We start from the raw sequence: 15,621 nt of genomic DNA, 5'->3' as shown, positions 1-15,621 counted from the left end.
TTGGAAAACATATTCTCATTTTACTTCCATAAGCCGAAGCCTGGCTAAGTTTGCAAAGATCATATTGCTGTTCAAGAACTCCAGCTCTGGCCTACTCTATTCTTCTACAAATTCAAAAAAAAAGCACAAACAAAATAGCAGTAAAAATAGAAACAAAACGCATGGAAACGTAAGAATTTTTAGATCATAAATTGGGTCTTAGAACATAGTAAACGGCCTTTGTATTATATGTGGCAGTGGCAGCATTGTGCTTCATATTTAAAAATACTTCCAAGAAGTAATCTTCAATCTTTTCAAGTTGATTCAGGTCAAGCAGTAACTAAAGCATCCATCATGGCAGCCATCTTAAGGGAAGTATTGATTTTGCAACCAATAAGCATGCAAAAATCATGATAGCAGATAGCTTGAAACACCATGATTCTTTTCGACAATAGCTTGTTTCAAGTATCTCTCAGTTGGTGTGAAAAGGGTTTCGTCTATTATTCGGCAGAGGAATCTATACCTAACATAAGTGTTAGGATTTCGCTACTAAGGCAAATTACGGACAACGAACCTCAGCTCTTGGAGACAGTTCCTTCAAAATCAAGTGGAGAATTCTCCCAAACCATTGTCTTAGACTGGAACATATAAACGTTCATCAGGGTTTCAGATGAATGAAACTGGAATGCATGTAACCATAAAAACAACCTTGGTGAATGACTCCCCTTGGTTAAGTAAATAGAGAAGTTTCTTGATGACCGACCAAATTTCATTTGGAAACATCTAGTGAACTGCCACAGAAAGAAAGAGAGAATAACAACAACAACAAATAATACACAATAGTAAGCTTTAGTGTTTACCTGGAGCACGTTGTAGTGTCAAGTATGATTCGCTGCAGTTTCTAGGATGGCCTCCAGTCGCCATGTTCATCTCCCCATTTTTTGGCTGTGAAGATATGATGTCGTTGGAATCTATAGTAGAATAAGGCCACTGATCACCGTGGCGACTGTTCTATAAGACCATTGGAAAATACGGATTTGGGTATTTAAATGCATGCCGGTAAAAACAGTTAGTTAGCATAGAAAGGAATTTAAAAATACCATGTAAATGTGAGGTTGATTAAACCCACCCATTGGAAAAAAAAAAACAATGCGAGATACATAATCATCAGAACACCAGTTTCAAAAAAAAAAGAGTTTAAAAGAGGCAAGACGTTAGAACACTCACTGAGTTCTGTCCAACAAATGAACTTTGAAGGCCATCAAAAGCTGCAGTGAAAATAAATAAAAACAAAAAAATGTATGTACACCATTGAAAAGAAACAGCCAAAGTTTCACGGCACATAAACTCGAGGGGATGAATCAGTTTTCTCCGCTTGTGACTCTGTTGAGTCCTCGATAGGATCCAAAATGACAACTTTCATCTTCTTCTTCTTGGTTGGGTCAAAAGGTGAGAGCTAACAATTAAAACCACAAAATCAGACAAAGCATAAAAAAGACTATAGTCTAACTTGAGCTATGTCGAAATAATTAAGATGTGAAAGGACCTCTTACATAGCAATAACAGAACAAAACTTAAGAACTGGAAGGAAAGTGAAACAGAAACCCCGGCGTCCAATCTATGGGATGAACGATTGATGCATTATTTGCCATGTGTAGCACGTTTGGCACAATTAGATGAGATGAAGCCTTGCATCACAGAAGAAAAAAAACGAAACTGGTTAAGGAGATTACAGTGGAGACAGATGGAAGGAAACATGAAAAAGTAGCGAGAGGACACATACCGATGAGGGCAACTTGAGACTTCCCGGAAGCATGAGCGGATATCATGGCTGTCGATCAATGTTTTCGTATGGAGGAGGATGTAGACTATGGTTCGAAGTGAACTGATACAAAAAGGATTTATATATGTGAAGAAACAAAGGGAGGTGGAAGGATGCATCTAATTAAGATGGGATTGAAGAATGTTATAGAATGAATGATGATGATGATTAATATAAGAGAAACAGTGATTTACAGTCGAATTGATTCCGATGAATTGGAAGAGTCGAAGACGACCTCGCTCTTTAACGATGGGCCAATTGAAATAGATGAGCAGCCCACAGAAGTTGACCCATTATTAATCTGTTATCGATTAATAGAGGGTGTGACATGGCAGATTAAAGCTTTTTGATTGGGTATTTTTTTAATCGACCTGGACCCTCTAGAGCTAATGACTATTATCAACTTTTAGCATTGTAAGACACCACATGAATCGGATATGTAAATGATCCAATTCTTTGAAGTCTTTAATCAATTTGGTATTCAATAAAAAAAGAATTGGACATGTAAAACATTATTAGCATTAAAGTCTTTGGTAATGGAAAACATAAATTCAAACTTTTTCGTAATTGTCTAGAATAACTAATACTAAATTTATAATTTCAAAACTTTTACTTTACATAATTTCAATATATCACATTTGTTATTTTCTCCAAATTTCAGAAATTTCTAATCCAACTTTCCTTCCTATTTAGTTATATATTAGTCGAACCTACCAATTCTGACAATCCAACGGCAGCGTTGTGTTGTTGTCGATGGTTTAAAGTTAAGTAATGTGCCACGGTTTTATCTTTCATGTTATTAGAATGGCCAAGTCTCTCTCTCTTGATGATTTAAAATCTGATTATATTCCTGGTTTTGAGATCAGGTTAATATGTTTTGATTTTTGTGAGACAATGACGATCTAGACATTGAAAAATTATAATCCTCCTAGTATATGTTCATGTGTTGCGATCTTATCTATTTTTGATGATTTAATCTTTTTTTTTCTGTGTTGCGATCTTGTCTATGTTTTGAAGATTTAATTTGTGATTTTGTTCTTGTGTTTGAAAAATGATGCGCTATCTGTCTCTAATAACCAACACTGATCTCTCTTGTAGAATGCTTTGATTACTGCAAGGATCATCCAACTGTTCCCTCAGGTCGTTGCAAGAGTCCTTGCGGCTGTTCCTGCTTCACCTAGAGAGGAACTCTGGGAGTCCTCTAGGTTCTTTCTGGTAAGTTGATCTGTTTCAGGTTTTCTAATGATTGACCATTTAATGCGTTATTTATTGTCTGTTAAAGTTATTGTTTTTGATTGACTCTATCTGGTATACCATTTAGGGTGTTAGAGTTTTATTGTGGGTTTAAATTATTCGTTTCTAATGATTTGACTCTTATCTGGTATCGTTATTTTATGCGTTAGAGTGTTATTGTCGGTTTTCTAATGATTTGACTCTTATCTGGTACCGTTACAACACATGAGGACATCGACTCCATCTTTCTTTTCAGGAAGGCCAAGGTCACTCCTCTCACTCCAGCGCAGCAACGTTGCCTTGTCTCCAACCACCTCTGCCTCCCATCATCTGACTTGGTCAAGCTCATCCCTGATGTTGTTGTCTGATGTTGTCTCCTTGCCTTCTACTTGATAATACTTTGACTTTTTACTTGCTCAAAATTTTGCCTTACCTCTTTTAAATTTTAATCTAAAACTTAGATTGGATTTAAAACTTTGTTACAGTTTTTTTTTTAATATTGAAATCCTTGCACTTTTTTTTGTCTAACATTTTACACATTGCACTTTAAAATATCACTTGAATTCACCCTTTTTTATAAAATTAATGAAATCTTACTAAAATTTATGAAAAAGTAAATTAATAAAAACAAAAATTAATTTTGTAATTGTTGATTATGATATTATTAGTTAAGAATATTTGATTATTATGATAATTTATACTATATAAAAGTTGAGGCTATAAGCCACTGAGAGCGTCCACATATCATTATATTAGTTTATTATTTATAGAAAATATTATATTTCCATAATTATATTAAAAACAAAATTAATATTTCATATGTAACTTAAGCTAACAAAATAAATATTAACATTTTATAACTTGCTTAAAAATGTTAACTATTATAATAAATTGAAAAATTAAAAGCAGAATATTAATATTAAAAACAAAATTATGTCTTCTTGGGTATAATCAATCAAAATATGACACTTCATCAACTTAATTTATTATTTCTTAAAATCTTAATACTTCGAAAAATATTTAAAAAGAAAAAGAAATTAAGATAACTTAAACTAACAAAATAAATTTAAATATGAGACCTTACTTAAAAGTGGTAATTTTAAATTAAAATGTAAAATTAAAAACAGTATAGTAATATTAACAAAAGAAATATGTAAAAATAGGAAATAAAGTAAACTAACAAAAGAAAAAACTTATTAAAATTAATTAACTTAATATGTATAATTATAAAAATGTCAATATCTCAAAAAAAAAAAGCTATATTTATCAAGACTAAGTTATGTCACAGGCCCTAAGATTGAACTTGAGCATGATTAGTCTTTAGCAACACGCAAAGGGTATTCTCGCTCACAATAGCATGTCTCGATTTTTCTGCTCCAACACAAACGTAAACCCAAGTGGTTTCCCCAAGTTCAACCCTTCCTTGGCTTTATATCAGAAAACAGAGATCAGTACGGTGTTTGAGCAATGGCGACAACAAGTGAACCAAGTTGAACCCTTCGTTGGTGAGAGTAATCTTCGAGATGCTCCGCGACGCCAAGCGGTTTCACCAAGCCCTAGAGGTATCAAAAGTGTATGGTTGAACGAGAGATATGCAGTCTCTTACCTGAAGACTACACAGCTCGGTTTCATCTGGTTGAGAACGTGTTAGGTTTTAGAAGAAGCAGACAAGTTCTTCGAGAGCATCCCTGAGAATTTGAGAGGTGAGTCTATGTACACCTCTTTACTAAACAGTTAAGCAAAGAAGACTCTTGATAGAGCAGAAGCTGCTTTCAAGAAGATGAGAGAGCTAGGTTTTCTCTTGAAACCTTTTCACCGTACAGCTCCATGACGTCTCTATACAGCTCTGTTGGGAACCGAGGTAAGGTCGATGAGATCTTGAGAGAGATGAAGGAAAACAACGTTAAGCTCGATAGCCTCACCGTGAACAACGTTTTGCGAGTGTACGCTGCTGAATCTGACGTGCGGTCAATGAAAAAGCTTATGGCTGGTTGTGAAACGATCGCAACGCTTCAGGTGTTCACAGCTCTTGACATGGCAAAGGCTTATCTGAGAGTTGGTTCCAAGAGAGAAGCGAGAGAGCATCGGAAGTGAAGGATCACAAGTCGTATAAAGAGCTCATGAGGCTATACGGTGAAGAAGGAAAGTGTGAAGATGTTTACCGTATATGGAATCTATACAAGAAGACATGAAAGCTTGACAGTGAACGATTTAGAGGTCTCTGTTGACTCTTGATGTCCGAGTCCAAACTATGTTGGTGTCTGGTTTTCACAAAAGGGGAATGATGAAACAAGTAGATATACTTATGAAGGACGGTAAGGAACAAAAGATGTGATAATAAACCAATCACTCCTTTGCTGGAAGAGTGGGAAAAAATGGGAATCAAGTGAAGCCTTCACAGTTGAGAGACCTTATCAGTTATCAAGAGTCTTTTTTTTTTTGTCGTCTATCAAGAGTCTAAGTGACTCAAATTATAAATTCTCTAAAGCACTTGAGGTATCTTCAGGGCTTTGTGAAAAAGAGGTGATCAATCTTTTTTTTGTGATCAATCTTTTTCCAGAAGATATACTGAGAAAGTGTTGGGTTTAAAAGAAGCTGATAAGTTTTTCGAAAGAAACAACCCGGAGAAGATTAAGGGATATGCTAGCTACACTCTTAAACACATACACGAGATGTTACCAAAAGATTAACAAAGCAGAGGCTATCTTCGAGAAGATGGGAGAGCTAGGTTTCCTCTCCAAACTTTGCCTATTCAAGTTGATGGGTACGTAATTGATATCAAAACTGCTAACCTAACAAAAACTTTAAAAAATAGATATAAAGTTAAAAATCATCCAAACTGATAATATATCACAAAAGTTTCTGAAACCAGCTAAAATAATACCTGGTTTTAATTCTTTTCTTTCTTAAACCATTTTATTATTCCGCTTTCATTGAGTTTACAACTTTTTTTATCAAAACGCTACTGACAAGTCACAAGAGAAATCCAATTATATGAAATACATATTGTTAAATTATCAGCAGTTAACTTTTTATCAACACTTTATATTATGTTTCGACACAAGTTTTAAAAGATGATACAAACATAACCCTTATAGAAGCTAATCAAAATATGCTTAATGAAGCAAATCTAAAAGTACGTGTAGTCTACAAATATTTTTTAAAAAAATTATAGTCATCAATTCTTTTTTTTTATTATTATCTAACAAAATTAAATAGTTTTTGATGTATTTTATTATCTAACAAAACAATTTAATATTAGTTATGTTCAGCAAAATAGTATTGTTACAAAAATTTTATATCTAAATATTATACTATCACATATATACATTTTTAAGGAATAGCTAAAATTATTTCAAATACATATCTGCACATAATAAATATACAACAATCACACATTCAGTTTAAAACTTTTCTAAATAAAAAGCAAATTTAAATACTATGCATATAAATTAATCTCTTGTGTCATTCAAACAAAAAATATAGGTAAAATGTACGATAAAAATATTTTACAATAGTATAATTGTGCTTTATATGTATTGAGCAATCTATCTAATAAAACACAAAATTTAATATAAATATAAATAAATAGATATTAAATGGTAAACAAGCTAAAGAAAATAATTTTATAGACAAACATAAGTCGAAAAAACAAAAAAGCATCATATTTTAAATATTTTCATAGAAATAAAGTTTATATAAATTATTGTATTTTGTAAATTTAAAATTTAAACTAAAATATTAAAATAGATTCGCGCGTAAGAAAAATATAAAATCTAGTCTTCTATATAATAATAGAAGAGTTTTCTCTCCAACCAGGGTCTCTACGTCATCAACTTTTTTTTCTTTTGAATGGGCTTTCAAAATACAAAGGAGTTTAATAATTAATTAAGCCCATAAAATTTGTGAAAGCTCAAGGTTCAACAGTCTCTTGCTCCTCCCGCCTTTAGATCTACCGTTTTAGTTAGGGAAAATATTCAGTCCACATATCAGGCTTCAATTCAATTACTCTCCAGCCCTTTCAGAAACTTCTCAGTCTAATCCTATAAATATATTCCCACAGATGGTACAAATCATCACTCCATCTCCACAAATCTCATTCTTAGATTTGACACCTTATTTTTTTTTTTTTTTTTTATCATCAACAAACAAACAGATTCATATAGACTCTGTAAACCAAACTGGTAGCTCCACATCCATATGGACAACAAAAGAAGGTTGATGTCTTGCACTGCGTGCTAGACTGTCCGCTCTTGAATTATGCGTCTTTGGTATATGGATAAGCTCTGAGCTGTGGAAACTGCTTTGTAGGACCTTGATGTCTTCCAGATAACTTGCAAATGCATGCCATTCTTCAAGTTCAGAAACCATCTTCACCAATTGAGAACAATCTGTCGCAAAAGTAACCGTAAACTGTCTTAAATTCCTCATGCATTCCATCCCCCCAAATAAGCGCCTCTATCTCCGAATGAAGGGGTGATTGACTCACTCTAGTATTCCTCGCTCCCAACAAACTATCAAAACATTCTAAAGTACTGTACCACCCTTGTCCCGAATATCTGTCATTTTCTTTCCATGATCCATCTGTATAACACCATCTACCAGGGATAGTTGGTACTGGCGCATTCACTACCGATCGTGCCTGATCAGTTCGCTGTGTATGGGCAATTTGCGCCTCGGCCCAGAGTACCGACTCTGTTTCTGCCAACTTGAGTGTATCTCGGGGGTCCATATCCAAATTGTTAAATACCTTATTGTTCCTTCCTTTCCATATATACCATAGAATCCATGCAAAATGGTGATCCTCCATTGCCAGAGAGACTCTCCAAAATAAGTGATCCATATTTGCAAAAAGTGATTGATAGGGAAAAATATCTGGATTTGACGGGATCCGTGAAAGCGCCCAGACCTAAATTGTCGGTGGACATTCAAAGAAGACATGATTTATGGATTCTTCAGGTGCTCCACATTGTGCACAAGTCATATCTCCTTGGATTCCTCGTGATCGTAGGTTTTTCTTTACCGCTATGCAACCTGTTACCAGTTGTCAAAGAAAATGTTTTAACTTAGGTGGGCATCGCACTTTCCAGCAATGTGCTTTTAACAACGAAACTGAAGGACCATACTCTAGTAGTGTCCTCTCTTTATCTGGATACACTCGCTCCACCTCATAACCAGTTTTAACCGTGTATCTCCCATTTTTTGTGAAATGCCATCCATCCCGATCTTCTGTCCGAATTCGGCTTAAAGGTATACTCTCAGTAATTTGCACATCTTGCGTGTCCACCAAAGTCCCAATAACATGTGAATTCCATGTTTTTGATGTTTCATCAATAAGAGAATCCACTGTAAGATCCGGGTAAAAGTTATGTTGATTTTTGTTTGCTGGTCTCGGGCGAGTGGATGGGAGCCAAGGGTCATTCCATACTGAAAAAGATGATCCTGATCCTACCCTTTTGATTAGTCATTTGCTAACCAGAGATCTAGCTGAGACAATACTACGCCAGCCATAAGATGACGAGTAAGATCTAATAGGTTCCAGGGGTGATGCATTCCTGAAATATCTTCCTTTGAACACTCGGGCAAATAAAGTGTTCGGTTTCTCAATTAATCTCCATAATTGTTTCCCAAGCATAGCCGTGTTGAAATCTGTGAGGTCTTTAAAACCCAAGCCTCCTTCATCCTTAGGCGTACAAAGTTTATCCCATGATTTCCAATGCATTCCTCTAGTGCTACCCCGTGGACTCCACCAAAACTGTGCTACTGCACTTGTCAATTTTTTCATCACCATTTTCGGAATCCGGAAGCAGCCCATTACATGGTTTGGCAGAGCTGTTACCACCGATTTTATAATCACCTCTTTACCCCCTTTAGTGAAAAACTTGAAAGTCCATCCATTGACTCTATTATTCAATCTCTCCTGAACAAAACCAAACACTTGTATCTTTGAACCTCCTAAACTCTCAGGTATGCCTAAATATGATCCCATGCCACCTAGGTTCTGTACTCCCAGAATATCCCGCATTTCCTGTCTTAATTCTTCCTCAACCTTATGTCCAAATTGGATCGATGATTTTTTAAAATTTATCTGCTGACCTGATGCCACTTCATATTCCTTAAGAATCCTAAGAATAGTCTGACATTCCTCACTTTTAGCTTTACAGAAAAAAAGACTATCATCTGCAAAGAGTAAATGGGATATCGGGGGACAAGCCCTAGCAACTTTTATACCCGTCAGATGTTTCTCCCTCTCCGCCTTTTTAATATTCGCTACCAACGCTTCCGTACACATAATAAATAGATAAGGGGATAACGGATCCCCCTGACGAAGCCCCCACTGCCGAATAATATTTCCTTTTGGTTGCCCATTTAATAACACTCTATACTGGACTGAGGAAATACATTCCATCATCAGTTTTATCCAATGATGATCAAAACCCATCTTGGAGAGAAATTGTTGAATAAAGATCCATTCAACTCTATCATAAGCTTTACTCATGTTCGTTTTTATGGCCATAAATTTATCCTGACACGCTTTATTAGTCCTCAATCCATGGAACATCTCCTGGGCTATAAGTATATTATCCGAGATCAACCTTCCCGGCACAAAGGCCGATTGTGTTTCCGAGATAAGAGGGGAGACACACCTTCAATCTCTGACACAAAACCTTCGATATAATCTTATATCCTACATTACATAAGCTGATAGGTCTGAGCTCAGTCATTCTCGTAGGCCTTTCCGTTTTAGGGATCAAAAAAATATTCGTCAGATTTAACCTTGTGTCCAGTGTCCCTGATAACAAAAAATCATTGACTATTTCCAGTAAATCTTTTTTTATTATATGTCAAGAGTGCTGGAAAAAAAGAGCCGACATCTCATCCGGTCCTGGGGCTTTTTCTGGATGCATCATAAACAGTGCTTGGCGTACCTCCTCCTCAGTTGCAAGCCGGACTAACCGCTGATTCATCTGGGGAGTGATCGTAGGTATAATCTCATCCAAGAAGCCATCAGACGCTGTAGGAAAAGTTGTCTTAAATAAATCCCCAAAATAATCTACTGCTACTTTCTCTACACCTTGTTCCTCCATAATCCATTCACCATTCGCATCATATAACCCCCGCAATTCTATTACGAGCCCGACGTTGTTTTGTCAGGACATGATAAAACTTGATGTTCAGATCCCCAGACGTATACCACAGATTACGACTTTTCTGTTGCCAAAACTCCTCCTCATCTTTGTAAGCTTCCTGTAATTTACTAGAAACATCCAAAATTTCCTCTTTGTACGCTTCCTGTGACACCTTTTATTTTCATTCATGAGAATCAAGAAAGAGGGCAACGGAAAGTCTTCAGCACCAGAGGAAACACATTCAAATATCCTGTTTGCATTTGAATATTATGTCAGATGGATGGAACACCATGCCGGTGGACCAAGCAGGGCATAGCTACCGGCTTAAGAGCCGGCGTCAGCGGCTTCGTGCCACCCTTGAGTAAAGCGATCTTCGATAAGATCCGGATAAGTTAGGAGATTTGTTTGATTTGTATATAGTAGTGTTGGTTGGGTATTAGGCATGAAACTTTTTGTGAGCGTTGATAATACTTAGTAGCAGAGTTTTTACAGTCCAGACTCCAATGTTTTGTTGTTTAATATAATATATAATGGTCACCTTTGGAAAAAAAATATTTATGTTGCTAAGGTGAAAAGCAACGAATTTGCATTGCTTATTAGTGAAGATTCAATGTTCATTTGTTGTTTTGCTTTGTTGTGTGAAGTATTTGTTGTTAAATAACTTATTCTCTCCTATTTCATAGAGGAAAGATATTATTAGCATCATCAGAAAAATTAAGCCGATGATGTCTTAGTGACAAATGCCACATCCTATTAGTGTCTCTAAAACACCCTTCTACTGAGGCTGTTTAAGTTAATGAAGGACTGCGAGTGTACTGGCGTTTGGCTTTTACCCAGAGAAGAAAAAAATTAATGGATTATGTAAGAACTGGAAGTGCAGTTTGTCATCATTACAAAGATCTACACATTGCCACGTAAGGTTTCAGTGGGATTTTTCAGGTAGAGAAAGGTGGGTTTGGAGACCAGTGGGCTTTTTAGTTAGAGTGTGCATTTGGAGTAGGCTACAAAGGTATATTACCGTATCTAAATCATTTAAAATGTTCGTGTTACACACATGGACTTAGTTGATGATGTTTTCTCTAAATCTTAAAATTCATAATGTAACTGTTGGATCTGCAAATCATCAGGTTAGATTGTTCATTTTCGAAAGCTGTTTTTTCTTTGATGATCAGCCGGAATTGAAAACATTTGTTGTACTCTGCCTTTTTTAACTAGAACAAATGGTGATCTTTGTATAAAAACGACAAATCACTGATAACAAAGAAAAAAAAAAGACAATGTCGGTGAATGCACCTAAAACCATCTCAATGCTTTTCTCAAAAACCTGTTTAAGTAAATACTAAGATAAACTAAGCCTGAAAATCAGAATAATAACTTTAGTGTTAATTATTTTTTGTGTGTTGTAAAGACTTCATAGTCTTATCAAAGGGTCCTTTACTAATACAACGACAAAACGATTCCCTTCGCTCCCAACGCCAACTCCTACATTTTCACCATCATTGCCCATGAAAATATGGGAATCCAAGAAGATCGTCCAAGAAAAACAATTATCACACAATGATCTACTTCAGCAGAAATATAACAATTTAAAACGAAAGAATCATTTTTTTTGAAGAATACATTTAAAATCAACCTACCAGTATCCTACTAAAATACGGAATCACACCAACTCAAGAATCATTTACTTGGGACCAAATACATTACACTCGAACTAAAGATTTAGTGACTTGTGATGTTTCAGAAGCTCGACAATCCACGTGGGAATCCTTTGGGGATCTATGTGACAAGAATCCTTTTCTCAATATGTCATTTCTTGCTTCCTCCTCCCTTGGTTTCCAATTCCACCGATGTTCTTCCATATACAGGCTGACAGAGTAATAGATTAAGTAATCATATGATTATTATGATTATTCTTTTTAAAAATTGAATATATAATGATTTCTCATCACCTTTAATAGGTAATCCATACATAGCATAATAACAAGGATTGCTAAATATACTAATAAACATTTTCGAAAGAGAAGAAATAGTAAGTGAAAATAAATACATCCTTTTGAAATGAATCCATAACTGAAAAGAAAAACTAAAGTTACAATAACATAAGACCACTCCATGCCATTGCTGTCGAAACTAAGCCCTCTTACACCCCAACGTGGAGTTCAGTTATTTTAAATTTCTAATGCACGAGTTCGTGCTGACCTATATCAACTAATCAAGTTAATTTTTGTTCGAAGAGAGATGTTTTACTGAACAGAACTTGGATGAAGTGATGAAGTTATTGGTAACTTTTTGGAGCCCATGTTTGGGGTTCCTTCTAAAAACAATTTTCATAGGAGTTAATCAACTAAATATCTTTCTCCAGTGAGTTTTGATCTTCAGCAGTTATACATGTTATGAGAGCATTTCTATTGAATCTTGGAAATCAATATTAATGGGACATACAACACCCACAAACCCCGCGCTTGCGCGGGGTTGACGAACCTAGTATTAATGATTGTGGAGTGTGCAAATGATTTGTGTAGCTTCAAGGGATGTCTGAAATTATAGCGGCAAGATGAATCTGATGTTCGTTAGCTTGTGGGTCTCCTTTTACTTGCGGACAACTTTGCACTGTAACATGAGTAACACGAGGTTCTTAAGCATATAATATCAACAGAATTTTTTTCTATAAGTGGTGGAGTTGTGTATTACATGAAATTTAATATCGTTTCTACAAACTTTCTGTTCGTCAACGCGAATTGTATGTAAAGGTTCCTTAATTTTATAATATGAACTAGATTTTGATCCGCACGCCCGCGCAGATGTATTTTTTTAAAAATACGATGTTATTTGTTTTTTATGTCACTATTTAGGGTTGGACAATAAAACTCGAATTCGAAGAATCGAACCAATCTCAATCCGAATAAGTAATAGCAAATCCGAACCGAAGTTGATTAAATATCCAAATTATTCAAATTTTGGTATTTGAAGAACTGAAACCTAATCCGATCCGAACCGAAGTATTTTGGGTATCCAAAATATATTTATATACTTATATATATTAATTATTTTTAGATTTAATATATATAAAAACATCCATAATATATATGATACATTTAAGTTCGTTTAAATACTTGAAAATATATATAAATAATCAAACGTAAATATCTAAAATAGTTAAAATATACTCAAAACTCCAAAAATACTTAAATAATTATTAAATCTAGGGGTGTCAAAATGGGTTGTGATTAATAAGATTGATCCAAACCAAACCAACCATGGTTCTAATGAGTTAATAATTTGGATCTTAATAGATTAATGGTTTTTATGGGTTAGTGGGTTCAGTGAGTTGGATTAATATTGGTTTGGATCAAAATGGGTTTATATGGGTTATCCAATCCAAACCAATTTTTTCACACACGCTTTTTTTTTTCGTCTTTCTCTCTCTTTTTTCTTATCTCACGAGATTTGATCTCTCTTTTTCGATCTCGCTAGACCTTCATCATCGATCACACCTTTTGGGTCATTGATTTTGGGTTATCGATCACAACACAGCAACTCATCTTCCTTGTGAGTCAAACTCTATTTTTCTTCAATTTAGCTTTAAGGGTCACTGATTTTGATGATTTCGGATTAACTGAAGTGAATTTTTATGGGTTTGAATCTATCGGCAAACTCATTAGTCAAGAGGGTTTCTATCTTATGGGTTGTATTTGAGTTTCGACTCTCATGGCTTAAGATGGTTTCTTTGATCATGCGTATGGTATAGTTTCTGGTTTGATATATTCTTATTAAAAAATGCCTTTTGCTCTATTGGGAGTTCATGGAATCACAGATTATGTTCTTGTTGAAATTATGCTTGTTGAAATTCAGATTTTGACTAGTTTATGAAGAAACAATTGTAGACTTTCAAACTTTATTTTATTTGTGGCTGGAAGAGTATTTTTTGACTCTGTCTCTTCATATTGCTAATAGACGAAGGTGAGACGGTTGTTATTAGATCGAGTCCAAATGATGTGGAAGACATGATCACACATCCACCAAAGGAGTAAGTTCTTTGATTATTCTCAAAGTAAATATTGACTCTTTTCTTTGACTCTGCTTATTTCTGAGAAATTTGATATGCATGAGTCTTGAGTGTGTCATTCTCATTGGTTTTATTGCGATACTATGATTCTCTCTTTGGTAGTGGTTATTGTGTCCTCAATATAATTCAACAAGAAAACCACTTGTGAAAATCCCTTTTTGAAACGAGTTTCTTTTTGGGTTCTTTATGTAAAGTGTTTTACACCTTTGATGGTAAAGGAATAGTGTAGCCAGTGATTGTTACAGTGAGTGTTTCATCAAGCAGAATATTCTCTATCTCTAAATTAGTTCTCTTCTAAGAAATTTAAGATATGAGTTTGCACTCAAATGGTTGATTTTGTGTTTCTGGTGAAAACAATGGGCAGACATAACAAGAGAAGTGAACGATGAAGTGGCTCGATTGGAATTAGAGACTTTTGTTTGTGTTCTATTATCAAACGACCAGAGTTCTTGTTAATGTGTAGTGGTGGAGACTAGAGAGGCAATCTTGTTTTTCTTCCTAGACATTTGATTTTCCATTATTTAAAATATTTTGATGAGTTATATTATATAACTCGAGAAAATAAAATTATATAATTTGCTAATCTTTGATTAGCATTTTTTTATTAGCATTTTTAATTATTAAATGTTAGTAAGTTGATGGTAATTTTGTTGTGATATAGTAAATCATTGTAAATTATGCTCAATCTATTTGGGTTTGGATTGGGTTGGGTTGGTTTATCCATGTTGACACCCCTAATTAAATCTCTATCCAAATATTTAAACCAAAACAATTTAAATTGGTTATCCAAATCCGAACTGAATCCTCAAAGATCTGAACCGAACACGTAATCCCAAACAGACCCGAAAACGAACCCGAACGTCCACCCCTAATCACTATTATATATCCTATATGTGTCATCATATGTTACAAAAATATGTGTTATCATATAATTAATTGTATTTTATACGTACTATCAAATAAGTTTTCTTATAATTAATAATATTTTATAAGTACAATCATATAAATAATCACATATATTATATTTTTAAATTTCAATGTGAAATATAAAACCCACAATTTAAGATGGTGTTTGAAATTGAGCTTTGTATTTTATTTTTCTTATATATATTGAAAACATTTTTATAAGAGCAATTCTCTCGAATAGACTTTTTTAAGTTTTTGTCACAAAAATAGCCCACAGAAAATAAAATGACCAAAATAGCCATTTTTTATTTTGAAAATTTTAATTTTAATTTTTTATTTTTGAAATTTAGAACTTATCCCCAAAATCCAACCTCTTAACTCTAAACCTTAAGTTTTAGATTAGTTAACCCTAAGAGTATAAATGCATATTTACCCTTCAATAAAACTTCTTTTGGTCATTTTCTTTTTTGAGAGTCCATTTTTGT

General features: G+C 34.4%; 2 long non-coding RNA genes and 1 pseudogene across 4 annotated transcripts; 2 read left to right on the top strand and 1 right to left on the bottom strand.

The window, feature by feature from the left end:
• On the bottom strand, positions 1-2,088 carry LOC106367832. Of its 3 annotated transcripts, none has more exons than XR_007327098.1 (5): positions 1,996-2,088; positions 1,763-1,864; positions 1,533-1,667; positions 688-1,435; positions 1-617 (listed from the first exon to the last, which is right to left on the bottom strand). It is a non-coding gene; the product is annotated as an uncharacterized LOC106367832 (long non-coding RNA). The 3 variants fall into 3 exon arrangements; XR_002660355.2 differs by having other exon boundaries at positions 688-770; positions 840-1,435; positions 1,763-2,000; XR_002660353.2 differs by having other exon boundaries at positions 1-1,435; positions 1,763-2,013.
• A 517-nt stretch (positions 2,089-2,605) lies between these two features.
• Positions 2,606-5,128, top strand: LOC111209025 (annotated as a pseudogene).
• Positions 5,129-13,547: 8,419 nt separating this feature from the next.
• LOC106367833 lies at positions 13,548-14,875 on the top strand. Its single transcript, XR_001273951.3, has 3 exons — positions 13,548-13,713; positions 14,119-14,191; positions 14,595-14,875. It is a non-coding gene; the product is annotated as an uncharacterized LOC106367833 (long non-coding RNA).
• The last annotated feature ends 746 nt before the right edge of the window (positions 14,876-15,621 follow it).

The sequence above is a fragment of the Brassica napus genome, chromosome C8 (assembly GCF_020379485.1).
Source record: "Brassica napus cultivar Da-Ae chromosome C8, Da-Ae, whole genome shotgun sequence".
Classification (NCBI taxonomy): Eukaryota; Viridiplantae; Streptophyta; class Magnoliopsida; order Brassicales; family Brassicaceae; genus Brassica; species Brassica napus.
Note: the sequence above shows the minus strand (reverse complement) of the source record. Positions and strands in the feature narration are given on the sequence as shown.